General features: G+C 38.1%; 2 long non-coding RNA genes across 2 annotated transcripts; both read right to left on the bottom strand.

The window, feature by feature from the left end:
- Nucleotides 1-2,030: 2,030 nt before the first annotated feature.
- On the bottom strand, nucleotides 2,031-4,414 carry LOC141353322 (uncharacterized). The gene is made up of 3 exons (XR_012360370.1): nucleotides 2,939-4,414; nucleotides 2,804-2,869; nucleotides 2,031-2,737 (listed from the first exon to the last, which is right to left on the bottom strand). It is a non-coding gene; the product is annotated as an uncharacterized lncRNA (long non-coding RNA).
- A 61-nt stretch (nucleotides 4,415-4,475) lies between these two features.
- LOC129453563 (uncharacterized) lies at nucleotides 4,476-5,540 on the bottom strand. Its single transcript, XR_012360371.1, has 3 exons — nucleotides 5,273-5,540; nucleotides 5,138-5,203; nucleotides 4,476-5,070 (listed from the first exon to the last, which is right to left on the bottom strand). It is a non-coding gene; the product is annotated as an uncharacterized lncRNA (long non-coding RNA).
- Nucleotides 5,541-14,852: the final 9,312 nt, after the last annotated feature.

Genomic DNA, 14,852 nt, shown 5'->3' with positions numbered 1-14,852 from the left:
CAAAACCAGCTTCCTACACCAGCAAAACCAGCTAAAACCAAGCTGGGGACCAGCTAAAACCAGCTCACCAGCTTATGCTGGTCTTAGCTGGATTTTTCAGTAGGGTACATTTTTCATTGTCTGCTGGTTTCAATCAATTAGCCTCCAAAATAGAAACTGTCTTGAGCGTACAGTTAAAGTTTTCTCAAAAATTATTGGACTACCCATTAGGGCTCTTGTTACTCTAAGTGAACAGCAAACGCTGAAGTTGGCTGGAAGGATTTTAAGTGACAGTTCACATGTTATGTTCCCTGTTTTTGAGTGGCTTCCCTCAGGTCGACGGCTTTGTTGTCCATGCTGTAGGACACAAAGGAGGAAATTCACTTTTAAAACCATCTCTGGCTCCCATAGTTAACATGTCATGATTTTTATAAATATACAGTGTTGTACACATGTAATTTGCGTAAATAATTATTCTTATATATGGTATGGACTTATTGTTGTTGTATTTTTAGGTATCCACTCGTAGTGGACTATGATTCATAGGTATTCCGTGTATATTGTGTTTAGCTTACCCCCCCCCCTCCCCCTCATTCCTTAGGATCTAAACAGGGATGAATTTAGAAGCCACCAAAATCATTTTTTACCCGCTTAAAAATTGCCACGTGTTATTTTGTGCCACCATACTTACTTGTGTAACCACTCATGTAGCAGTCTTTTAATAGGGCTTATTCGATCTACGTCATCAATGTTCGCGGCGGCCATATTGTTGACATAAAACTATCAGTCTGTCAATTGACAAGCGAGGCAGCGTTGGTATTATGCATGGTATTATCGGTGTAATTTTTTAAAAACCGCGCGAGGGTGTGTGGTGTAATACACGGATGTTCTAACAACAGCAAAAAGAACCCCGGAATTAATTTTTATGCGATACCGACTGTCAGAAAACATGAAAGGAAGGAGACAGAGGAGTTGAACCAGCGAAGGAGAGACTCCCAACAGCAAAGTCTGTCCCCATCATTTTACCCCAGGTAACGTTAGGGATATATGCTCACAGCAAAGTCTGTCCCCATAATTTGATGATCACATATGGTTAGCTGTAAGCAGTGGCTGAAACTGCTCTTTCAAATAAGCTGCCATAAATTGAAATTCGTATTAATAACTATATGAACATAATAATAGGTCTGGCATTGATAGGGAATTAAGGGCCGTTCACATAGTTTTGAAAATCGTTTTATATTAAACAGAATAGCGGAGCTCACACCAAAACTATAACGATACAGATACAATGAACGACTTCATTGGGATCACTTTCTGAGCGATTTTTCCCACCTGATTAAGGATAAACCATTGATAGCATTAAAATCTATTTGAACTTCAAGTGCACGGCCACTTAAAATGACAGTGAAGCTCATTGCTGAGCTCTATAACATTAGATTACCTCCAGTTGCTGTGAAAATTGACTACGTAATGCTTTTTAATCTATTACATTAACTAACTGTTATGCCAAAAGGTACACAAACTATTAGATTCACTGTTTAGAGTTACGCGAAACGCAGCGTGTTGAGGACTGCAAAAGTTTTTATTACAAGCAATATTAAAGGCAAGTGATTTGCGCGAGTGCCGTGAGCGAATTAGCATAAACGTATTTTGGTGATGTGGACGATGATATAGTTATCGTTATAGTTATCGTTATAATGTGAACGGCCCTTCAGTGCTTGTATGATGAATGCGGATACTGTATGAACGATATAGTTATAAATATCCGGATAAGTTACGGATGGCAATAAAGACGGATCTTTACTTAAGGCTATTGGGTCTATTTGATATTGTTCCACAATAATCAAGCTCATCTTCTCTTAATACAGACGAGATTAAGCCATTAGGCTACTGCTCCCCTCGACTCAAATCTACGTGCGGCTAGGGGCAGGACAGATGTTATGTCAACAAGATGGCCGCGGCTAGCGACTTCCGGTGTTTGCGAATAAGCCCTATAGGGAAAACATGGAAGTGTTTGGTGGCGCCTAAAATTCACCCCATTTGGATCCTAATGTGGCATAATGAAGTACGAGCAGTGATCTACGAATTTTGAAATACTAATGTCCCAACTACGCCACCCGGGATACCCGGGAAATCTTAAAGACACACAGGTCCAATGGTCAAAGATGGGGTGAGAAAGACAAACAATAATTTACCAAAATATAATTTATTTTCATAGACAACAGGTAGAAAAATATGATATTGTTGAAGTTTACACAAAAAAACAAAATCACATCTACAAGGGGAGATCGCCTGCAGGGGTTGGAGAGTCACCACACACTTAATATATAATACACTCGTGAAAACACCACAAAATTTCCACACGGCAAATTGTGTAAACAAACTCAGGCAATCTCCACTTTGTAGATGTGAACAACTTCAATACACAATTAAACATAAGACCACATACAAAAATAACAAAAGAAAATAACATTGGTGATCCATCATACAGGCGACCACAATTCCTGCATTTGGGTATACGTCACAGGCAGGGCTGAACTCAGATGACAATGTAGTTGTTGTAGGTACTTCCCAGCCCAAACCACCAAATGAATGCAGTCCGACAAAGAGTCAATACTGTCGCCACTTTACGGACACAAATACACAAATGGAATAAAACAAACTCAGGCAAAGCAGCAATGTAGTCACATCCAAATGGGTTTACATTCCACGTAACATGGGATTACCAAGACCCTTAGACACGGCCATGTTTGGATATCTGCCAAACAAGACATAATTTAGTACAAAAAAAATACTACATTTAACAAGTAAAAACCATACATACCAAGAAAGATAATGAAGTCTTCACGGCGTATCACTCATCCAAAAATGGTTACAAACACACACGACACTAAACGTAACAAACAATCAGTCTCTAGTAAAATCAAAAGTTTCAGACATCACAGTAAACAAAACCCACCTGCCACAAACATAGCAACTGCCATCAAAAGCCATCAGATAAGCCGCTCATTTGAAAAGAGCGCTTAATGGAGAGGGTGATAAATGACGCTTCAAGCGCTACATTACTAGGCCTTTTATGCCTTGTAAAACAGGCTCTGATTGGTTCAGATTAACATGAAACCAGCCAATGAGAATTCACCAACTCCTACACCTTGGGAAACATGCCCTGATTGGTTCACACGATTAAAAGAAACCAACCAATGAGCACCTGGGCTATACGCCACTTCACTACATTCACCCCCACCTTATAAATCGTCGCCCCGACGATTAAATCTTCAAAACTTGGGCATTAATTCAAGGGCAGCTTCCTGGGGTTGGACATGACATCTTAAAAAACTGCACTCATATAAACTCCAACAGCTACCCTTAGCGAGTGAGAAACATTAACAAACTGTTGGCCACCTTAACCTCAATGTCCAGGTCTATACAAAAACCCGTACTTACCTAAAAGGTTATAGAAGCTAGAGTGTCAACCTACAGCACTCACTACAATGACAAGTAAGCTAAAGCAAAAAAAAGTCTGCGCTTTAAAATCTGCCAAATGGTTCCACCGCACACTCTGCGGGACCCCATCGGCCAAAGTATGATGCTGGGAGTGTGACCCTCCCCCGCTGTGAGTGGAAGTCACTAAAAACACTACTCTAAAATCTGCCAAATGGTTCCACCGCACATTCTGCGGGACCCCATCAGCCAAAGGATGACGCGGGGAGTGTGACCCTCCCCCGCTGTGAGTAGAAGTCACTAAAAACACTACTCTAAAATCTGCCAAATGGTTCCACCGCACACTCTGCGGGACCCCATCGGCCAAAGGATGACGCAGGGAGTGTGGCCATCCCCCGCTGTAAATTGAGATCACAGGTAAACACTGTTCTAAAATCTGCCAAATGGTTCCACCGCACATTCTGCGGGACCCCATCGGACAGAACAATGACATGGTGAGTGCGACCTAATGCATTTTACCCCACCATAAGCTGAAACTCCAGGCAAATACCACTTCAGTAATACCCTAGCTTCAGCTTATCCTCACCACTCAATCACTAAAACACATTGAAATAATCAGTCATACCTCTGCCTCAGGAGCTTCTCCTGGACTTTAACTTACCCAGCTGGCTCCACCCCAACACTGGGGGACCCCAGCTGAAACAAACATACCCACAAACGTCATAACCTTACCGTTTAAACTCCCTCTCCATTTCTGCAACCACTCACCACCTGAAGTGGTAACAACCAAATCACTGGGCCTCATCCAACCGGACCACACTGCTGCTTTGCCTTTGGGAAAACAACAAAACACACACCTTGCTTCATACATAAAAACACACTTTAAACAAAAAAACACATCCAACTCACCCCAAACAATGACCACCCTGCCGACTACGCCAAATGTGGCATAATGAAGTACGAGCAGTGATCTACGAATTTTGAAATACTAATGTCCCAACTACGCCACCCGGGATACCCGGGAAATCTTAAAGACACACAGGTCCAATGGTCAAAGATGGGGTGAGAAAGACAAACAATAATTTACCAAAATATAATTTATTTTCATAGACAACAGGTAGAAAAATATGATATTGTTGAAGTTTACACAAAAAAACAAAATCACATCTACAAGGGGAGATCGCCTGCAGGGGTTGGAGAGTCACCACACACTTAATATATAATACACTCGTGAAAACACCACAAAATTTCCACACGGCAAATTGTGTAAACAAACTCAGGCAATCTCCACTTTGTAGATGTGAACAACTTCAATACACAATTAAACATAAGACCACATACAAAAATAACAAAAGAAAATAACATTGGTGATCCATCATACAGGCGACCACAATTCCTGCATTTGGGTATACGTCACAGGCAGGGCTGAACTCAGATGACAATGTAGTTGTTGTAGGTACTTCCCAGCCCAAACCACCAAATGAATGCAGTCCGACAAAGAGTCAATACTGTCGCCACTTTACGGACACAAATACACAAATGGAATAAAACAAACTCAGGCAAAGCAGCAATGTAGTCACATCCAAATGGGTTTACATTCCACGTAACATGGGATTACCAAGACCCTTAGACACGGCCATGTTTGGATATCTGCCAAACAAGACATAATTTAGTACAAAAAAAAATACTACATTTAACAAGTAAAAACCATACATACCAAGAAAGATAATGAAGTCTTCACGGCGTATCACTCATCCAAAAATGGTTACAAACACACACGACACTAAACGTAACAAACAATCAGTCTCTAGTAAAATCAAAAGTTTCAGACATCACAGTAAACAAAACCCACCTGCCACAAACATAGCAACTGCCATCAAAAGCCATCAGATAAGCCGCTCATTTGAAAAGAGCGCTTAATGGAGAGGGTGATAAATGACGCTTCAAGCGCTACATTACTAGGCCTTTTATGCCTTGTAAAACAGGCTCTGATTGGTTCAGATTAACATGAAACCAGCCAATGAGAAATCAACAACTCCTACCCCTTGGGAAACATGCCCTGATTGGTTCACACGTTTAAAAGAAACCAACCAATGAGCACCTGGGCTATACGCCACTTCACTACACTAAGGAATAGGGCTAGGCTAAATGCTAACACATTCACTGCATGCTGTACAAAGATTAAGTGCACTCATTGAATAAAGATATATATGTATTAATTCATCTAAGCTGAGATAAGAACATAGTAAAATATTGAAAAAAATGTTTTTCTTTAATTAGTATTTTTTGGTACTTTCTGTACTATATAACAAGTTGTACAATAAAACTGATGTAAAGTGTGGCTTCAGTTCATTTAATCCTATCTACTTTAGCACTCAGTTGTTTCTGTAAACCTTGGTAGTATAATAGTGTGAGTTATAAAACTCAGTCCACAGTGGATTCTAAAAATACATGTTCACCATAAGGATTGATCTTTAAAGACACATCAATAAGCTGCTGTTAAAAATTTTCATCTCTATGACAACCAGTTTACGTAGTCAGTGGAGACCTTCAACAAAAAATGAACTGTTATGGTATCAGACACCAACTCTATGATATACCATGGTACTTTACTGTAATTTAAAGAATATTATGCTGTGCCATGGTAATTTTATGTTATTTTGCAAGGTGGCAGAAGCTGGTAATCTGGGTAACTTGCCAAAGTAAGTGTCAGTAAACATCTTCCTTACAATACTCACATACAGTGTAAAGACATTGTTCTTGGTCTGTCACATGATTTTGACAATAATTCAATTAATAATGGTAAAAAACATTGGACAGTCACTAGTATGTGTGCACAAATGAACATTTTCCACCAAGCATACGATAATACTAATGCCATCATGACATTGGTAATGTCTTTAGCTTGTGACCACACTCATGACCTGCATTACATCTTTAATAACCAATCATGTGTAAATAATCTGTGTATTACCTTGTGCCTTACAGTTTCAAGACAAATCCAATTCATAACATGCTGAAATACACAATGACCATTTTGTTTATTATCATTCCGCACATGATAAAGGATTGTCTCACATATTGCTAACACTATATAACCTACACAATATACAGATGCCAAAGGAATGGCAGTGTTCTTTATTTAATTATCATTACATGACATTCACCACCCATTTTCCTTCTCTAACATGACCTATTTCTATGTGAAAGGGGATAATCTACATTAAAAATGTTGGACTGGACTTGTTGTAATCTAAACGCAATTCATTGTATTGTAAAAAATAGACTTGATCAGGTGTTGGTGCGGAACCTGAAAATCTGTCATTTGTTCAGTTGTTGAGAATGACCTCCTAAAACATCCACTTTTGAAGTGAAAGTATTTGTCTGGTGCATAGAGGCTGAAGACAGAGTCTTGCATAGTTATGAAGTTATTGTTGTATATATTACATTAATGTCAACAATTAAAAACTACTGGAAAGACATTGAATTGTATTTAAGACTTTAAAGTGTCTGTAGTACAAATAAAGAGTCTCCAAACACCACTGCCCCTTCTGCTGTACCCCATCTGCCAATGATTAAATAGATGATGCTGTCTTAATCTCATACCATTGTTGAGACAGATCAGCCTATGAATGGTTCACTTATAGTCCTCTCTGCACATTAAGCTGAAACCAAAGAAAGCATTTTAAAATAGATAGCTTGAATATTTTAGTGGTATTTTAACCAAATGTAGCAGTAGATTGTTAGTAAAGCCATTCAGGTTTCTTGTGGAGGGCAGGCTTGTGCACAATTCAGAATTGAATTGAGAATGACTCCTAAATTCCAATTCAATTCTTGAATTTGAATTGAATGTGAATTGATGTCAAAAACAGGATCTAGAATTACAATTCGAATTTGAATTAAAGGAAGCAGAATTGCAATTCAATAGAAATTCAAAGAAATTCATATACATATTATACAGTAAGTAAAGTGTTAAAAATTAAGCTTTCAGTATATGTCAGATATGATTGCATTACATAATCTATTAATTATATTAGTTTGAACTACTTGTACAGATTACATTAACAGAAAACATTTTCCCCCAGCAATTAATGTTTAAAACTCTAGTCACATAACAAATAATTAAGTTTGATTTTTTGTAATTGTAATTTTGTGGAACACGGTGGAACATGACTTAATTTCTCAGAAAGTTTTACTATAACCAAGTATTTAAAATGGTTTCCAAACAATTTTCCAAAGTAACTTTCCTAACACTGAATGTATGTGAGATTCTTTCTGTTTTGTTTGTGGAATTTCTTTGAATTCCCATGAATTTAATTCCACTTCCTGTCATTCCAATTCAAATTCAACTTCCTGTAGGGCGGAGTCAATTCAATTCAAATTCCAATTCATTAATTGAATGGAGGCCAATTCTGAAATTCTGAATTGTGCACAAGCCTGGAGGAGGGGGCGTTACCTGGATATTTTTTAGGGAACCGCTTGCTGAAATAGCACTAGTGCATAGTGACTCATTCATGAGTACTTTCTGTCTCACTGGTCCTGCTTTATTTACATCCCCCGTTCTCACCTGATTGCTGATTGGACGAGAGGCAGTTCCAATGTGCAATCCATTCTCAGGAGCATCTGAACCATTATTTTAAATGCATCTTTGCCTTTTTGTCATTCTGTTTGGTTATCACTATTTCATTGTCGAAGGTACATGTCACCTTTTCTCTAATCACAGTTTGAAAACAACATAACCCACGCACGCATGCACATAAGAGTGTGTGATGACTGTTAGATGTACAATCAGGCAGGGCAAGATGAGTGGCCATGGTAATTATGTTGATAACACTTGCTCTTTGTGTATTGGACACTTTATGCCCTGGAACGTGTATAAGTGCTTTATTTGTGTTTGTATATCAGGGCCCAGAATAACACAGCAGAGGTCCACATGTTTACTGATCAACTACAATAGGCACAAAGCACTTTTTTGTACAACAAATTGAAAATCAGTTAAACAAACTGTGATTTCTTTTGCTGCTCAGTTTGCCATAGAGATGGGTAAAGTCACAGAACACATACAAAATTAAGTTCCTTCACATCTACAAATGTAAATGATTTTGAACAAAAAAGCAGAGTGCATAATGCACATAACCTAAAATACCAACAAATTTATCTCATATTTTACAACTAGAAATTTTAAACCTGTATAAATGTCTTTGTTCTGCTGAACACAAGGGAATATTTTCGTAATCGAGCAGGAAGCAGAAGCACCTTCCAAAGTAGGAAAAAAATACCATTGAAGTCAATAGTGCTCAAAGGTTACAAACATCGCTCAAAATATCATCCTTAAATCATGACTGAATTTTTGGGTGAACTATCCCTTTAATGTTCATTGCATTTTGCAGCGTGCTGTGAGTTCTTAGACTGGGGGTATAGTGTTACTGGTCTTGCATGAAGTTTCTCAGTTATGGCCTCTGCGTTTGTATGCTCAATGTCTCTAGAGGACGCTGGAATTAGACCTTCCAAATTCAGCTCAGCCAATTTTACCCTTCACCCCAGTGTCCACAGCCCCAGACAGCCATAAAGACAGGAAACAGACAAAACTGGTTCCTAGTGACATGAGACGGTGCAGTCCGTGGTTTCAAATTAAATTACAGCAAGGGTTCACGTAAGGGAACACTTTTTAACGCATCACTTGGCTCATTGTTTATGCTGTCTGTTTTTAGCATATCCATTCAGTTCACTCTGAAACACTAGGATGATAGGGGCTTAGATATGAGTAACACAAATTCAAGTGAATAGCCTGAATACAGTGCACATCTTTCTTTAAGTGCTCTTTTTCCACTTTCCTTCCAAATTCTTTTGTAAGTGTTTTGGTAGGAGACATTCCACATACAAAATTGTCACAATTTTGTTGACTAGCTGTCAGTTTTATCACAGTTAAGCCAGGTATGTGCCTGGAAAACATTTCTTCTAGCGCCAGCTTAAAGACTCATGCCCATGAGTCATGACTATATCGATTTACAAAGGGTACTACTGTACATTCTTACTGGTATCTTTAGTAAAAATTGAACACCAGCAAAGTCAATTTAATACAGTTCACATCTGACCAAAAGTGCAAATAGCAATATAGTATTAAAATAATAACATAAATGAAATGAAGATAATGAGGCACAATGTGACCAAGATCAGGTAAATGCAAATACAATAAAAATGGATGATGTGGAAAATTAATAGTGTACAGGCTGTATATGGCTAAAAGTATTGTACAATTATTATATTATTGTATTACAAATGATTTTTACGTTTAAAAGTGATTTAAAAGTGCATTTATCATTTCAGTGAAGGCAAATTTATAATACATCACATTTGTTTATTATAATGCTTATATCCAAAGGTGACATACAAATAAGGAAACATCAAAATCTTACTGCCTATAGTGACAACTATGTCCTTTATTATATCAGCAGCCATCGCTTTGTAAAATATGTGGCCCATAAGTAAGGGATAATGTGTAGGCAGCTGGTTGTGATCGCAGAAATAAGCCCCGTAAAATAATAAGTCTGATCAGGACCCAACACGAAGCAGAGGGTCTTGTATCACATAAAGGGGCTTGTTTCACAATAACAACTGGCTACCTGTATATTATTCCGCTTATGGCTATTCACCTCATACGTAAGGTAAGGAACATTAAATATTAATTTAAAATATTTTGTTAGCTATTTTTAACAAATGTGAGGAAAACTCACAAATGTCACAAACACGCTTTGGTTTAATCATTTGTAAATATAATGTGATATGTGTTAATTTTTGTGTAATATTCAACTGTACCTGTCAAAATGATTTGGAGCATCCGGTTACCTGTGTTATTCGTTTTGAATGGTTGTTATCTGGGATTAACCAACCTGAGAATGTTGCGACTGGCAATCAGAATTAAGAATTCCAACAAGCCATGTAATTATTGACAGTGGCGGCTCGTGACTGCTCATCCGAGGGGCACTAATTCAATTAAAGTGTTCGGAGTGTCATGTGTGTTGCTTGCATTTTCAAAATGTGTGTTTGTTACGTCGTGTAAACCATGTGCATGACGTGTTTTGTCAAAATAAGTGCCTGCTGCACACGCGCCAAAACCGTTTATGACAAAAGAGACGCTCACGTTCACAAAATACACGCAAGACACTCCCTTAACAGTAAACTCTGATTACGCATGAGATTATGCGAGTATCTGGCAAACGTGAGTGTCTCTTTTATCATAAACCCTTTGGACACATCTGCAGCGGACACTTGTTTTGACGAGACACGTGATGCACACAGGATCTCTCGATGCACAGAGCACATATTTTGAAAAAGGGAACCACACACATGACGGGCTACATACATGTTGTGACGAACCTCGAAAAAATAAGTCACCGGCCGCCACTGATTATTGACCCTGATAGAGAAACTTGAACTAACCTTCACAAAGACTACCCCTAAACTTAATTAATCTCCACACACTGAATGAGAGCTGCACAAAGTCAAAATATTTATTTGAAAACATGCCAAGAGGGATATGAATTTTGTAGAAAAGCATTCTAGTTCAACAAAGAAATTCTCTGTGGGTTTTCAATAGTTCAATAATCATATACAGTGAATACAGAGTTATGTAAAAAAAAAATACAAGCATGGCTTTATACTGCAGCACCACAGCAGATGAGATCTAACATGTGGCAAACACAAAACTGTGAGCAATGAGCCACACAGTGATGCTCTCATTATCTCTATCTGTGGGAAATAACACTGCCCAGAGATGTCATATGTGTCATTGTGTCACCGCAAAGCATATAACATCAAAGACTGGAGAGTCTTCGTTGTGTCCCCGATTTCTCTGTCATCATCACACAGCTGCCTATTCCAGTCCTTCGGTACCTTGTGATAAACTTTTTCACAATGATATTATATCAGAGATCAGATATTATATCAGAGATTTTACAAACTGACAAAGTGTCATGGTGCAGGGTACAGAACATGACTACAGAAAATAACAAGGAAAGTAAATAATGATACATGACTGCAGTAAGTGACATCTGACAAGCTCCTGAAACATATTCACAACAAAAAAAGGCCACACTAGGCTAGTGTCTTCACTGTCTCCTTGTACAACTGCTGCTTAAACCATATAATCAAAAAGGCCCTTCCTTCAAAAAGGTTTGAAAAAAGGTAACTGAAATGTACCATCAAAACATACAGAAACTAACAGAAGAATAATGTAACGTTTGTTTGAGTAGTTTACAATTTGTTTTGGGAAGATTCAATATCAGTTTGGATAAAACCTTGTAAATAAGCAGTGAATAAACAGTGTCAGCCAGAGGCATATTATATATACACACGTTCATAACTTATAAACATGGAATTGAGAGAGAATTAAAGCAGTATACAAAATGATCAGTTGGCACATACTCTCCTCCACATGTAAAAACCCCATGGTGATGGACTTTAAGGCTGCTTTACTCTTGGAAAATTGTTACTGTTAAAGTGATCAAGAAGTCTCTGTGAGAGTGCACGTAAGGTTCTTCTTCAGTTCTGGAAAATCAATGTCCATATCTTCTTAAATGTCAAATGCAGTGAGAGTACAGAAATATGAGGTAAAGGAATGTGACAAATAACTCAACCATACGCCCCATATGTTTTTATAATGTCATAAAAGATATTTACGTATGGAAGATAGATATCACAAAAGTAGATTAACATATCAACTTTTTCAATAGACCCCTTCACGGTTCACGTCACAGGCAGTTTCCACTGCGCATGTCGGGGTCAGAAAAGTCATTACAGCAGATTGATTTGCGTATTATTCGGTATCGTCAAAAATGCCTAATTACGTGGTGGGCTGTGAAAATTGCACCAGGTCTTTCGTTAAGTTTTCGCAATTCATGCAGAATCTCAAAAACAAAAAACTATAACATCTGCGGCTGCAAGCAATTAACGTGCAGACTGGGACAATGCTAATATCAAAGAGGCTTGTGTTTGTAGTGCTCACTTCATTTAAGGTAAGTCATCATTTTTCAGCCGTATTAGATTCAATTATAAAGCCTGGATGGTATGGACAGTTTGACCCCATGCTGCGCGCGCACCCGATAGTCATTCAATGTTTACAAACCTTGAAGGGGTCTATTACATCAGCAATACCCTGCTGAAAAAAACAGCATCAAACCAGCATGGACCAGCATGGGAATTATGCTGGTGCTAATGCTGGTTTAGCTGGTGCTAATGCTGGTTTGGTGCTGGTTTAGCTGGTGCTAATGCTGGTGTTGATGCTGGTTTAGCTGGTGCTCACTAGCAAACAAGCAACAAAACACAACATATGCTGGTCTTGCTGGTATGCTGTTTTTTTCAGCAGGGTAGACAGTGCAAGAAAGAACTTTTGTATTTTATTTACTTAATTTTTGGGAAATTGGTTGATTTTTGGTAACACTTTACAATAATGTTGCATTTGTAAACAAAAGTAAATTAGCTAACATGAACTAGCAATGAATAATAATTCCTATGCTGGTCCATGCTGGCTTGGTGCTGGTTTAGCTGGTGGTCATTAGCGTACTAGCATCAGCACCAGCATCCCACGCTGGTCATACCAGCAAGATATGGTTGTGACCACCAGCTAAAAGAGCACCAAACCATCATGGACTAGCATGGGAATTATTTGCGCAAGGGTGCGTTTGTTGCAAGTTTCGCCTCTTGTTACTTCTATAGACGGTTTCAGCAGTAACAACATAAACAAGCGGCTCGCGGTCTGCACGTAACTTCCGGTAAACTCCGCTAATAATAAATAACAACAAAGTACTTTAAACGTAGTTTATTTATATAACAAGCAAAAAAAACAACACATAGATTACCTAGGACACCAAAACGTGTTATTTTCGACGAGGCATTTGTTCAAGAGATCAGTTTAGCAACTAGTCAGACCATTAAAAAAAAACGAAAACGGAAGTAAAGTTCGGATCCAGAGGTGTATCACGTGCGTCCGATGAAACCGTCTGCAGCAACATAAACAATGGATCCGCACGTGCCCGTGGTCCGCACGTAACTTCCGGTAAACTCTGCTAAGAATAAATAACAACAAAGTTCTTTAAACGTAGTTTATTTATATAACAAGCAAAAAACAACACATAGATTACCTAGGAAACCAAAAACTTTGTTATTTTCGACGAGGCATTTGTTCAAGAGATCAGTTTAGCAACTAGTCAGACCATTAACGTGCGTCCGATGAATCCGTCTATACTCTTTGATGAAATGGTCTGTTATTACTTTATTCGGAAGGGTCATGAATAATAATATTGAGCTCGGCTTTGATTGGCTGTTTCACAGCTTTGTCAGTCAGTAGCTCTCAAAGCAAACAGACATTATATGTTTGAGCCTGTATCGGACGAAAATACAGATTTTGAGGAACAACCAATTGTTAAGTAACTTTGTGTTTTTTCAGTATGGACCTGAAAAACGTAACTGTAAAGTCAATAGAACTTCAGCATAAACGCTAGCATATAGCGCTAACTCAGCAGTCACAACTTAGTTTTTAGCATTTTAACAATATTGTAATTAATTTAATGTGTAATTTGTTGTTGGGGGTGTACATCCCATCCCGACTGTAACGTCACATTCTGTGTTGACCTTTTTTAGTGGTCTTTTGCATGCACAAGGTTTATTTAAGGAAGAAACAATATGAGGCTCACAACTCTTATTATTAATCTATGCCTGGGTAAATGCAGTTTCTATTCTATGGCACCTTTAATTGTCCTTTATTTCAGTTTTCACAACTCAAATAGTGATGTGCAAAGATGAGCAAAGGATATGTTTAAAGACAGAATAGGAAAAAAAAATGAGATGCACGAGATTTGCAGGACACTACTTCCACAAACAAATCTAAAAGAGGACCAAGAACAGCATCTCGTGGTAGCAAAACAGCACTGCCAGTATCCAAATGTTCATGGCCTAGTTTTGTCAAAACACTTAGTGATTTTTCTGTGAAATTATACAATAAAAGTCAATAAAATGAGAAATCTATTGCCAGTTTTATTTGAACATGGCAGCATTAGAATGTTGTGATAGAATCATGAAATGTCTTCTAAGTGCAGTCTCCGTTATCGGTACACAATATACAACAAAGAAACCGTAAATACAGCTGTTTATTATTAAAGATTTGTTGTAAAATTTTTAAATACCTCTAAATATAAAATAAGACAATATACCTTTGCTTTTCATGGTTTAAAATGTTTAAATTCCCTCTGTGGCTATTTCAAAACATATCTATGTTTGTTTGAGTGGTGGGACTTGGACGGGTCAACTGCAGGTCAACCAGTGGTCACCTGTCTACCTGTAGGGAGAAGAAAAGACATGAGATTTTAACAATTCCTTCTGCTGCTGATAGTTGTCATTGCAGAATTCCTCAAAGTATTAAGATGTAAATAAACCAC

Source organism: Misgurnus anguillicaudatus, chromosome 21, assembly GCF_027580225.2.
Source record: "Misgurnus anguillicaudatus chromosome 21, ASM2758022v2, whole genome shotgun sequence".
Taxonomy (NCBI): domain Eukaryota; kingdom Metazoa; phylum Chordata; class Actinopteri; order Cypriniformes; family Cobitidae; genus Misgurnus; species Misgurnus anguillicaudatus.
The sequence above is the reverse complement of the archived record's forward strand: the minus strand, read 5'-3'. Positions and strand labels throughout refer to the sequence as shown.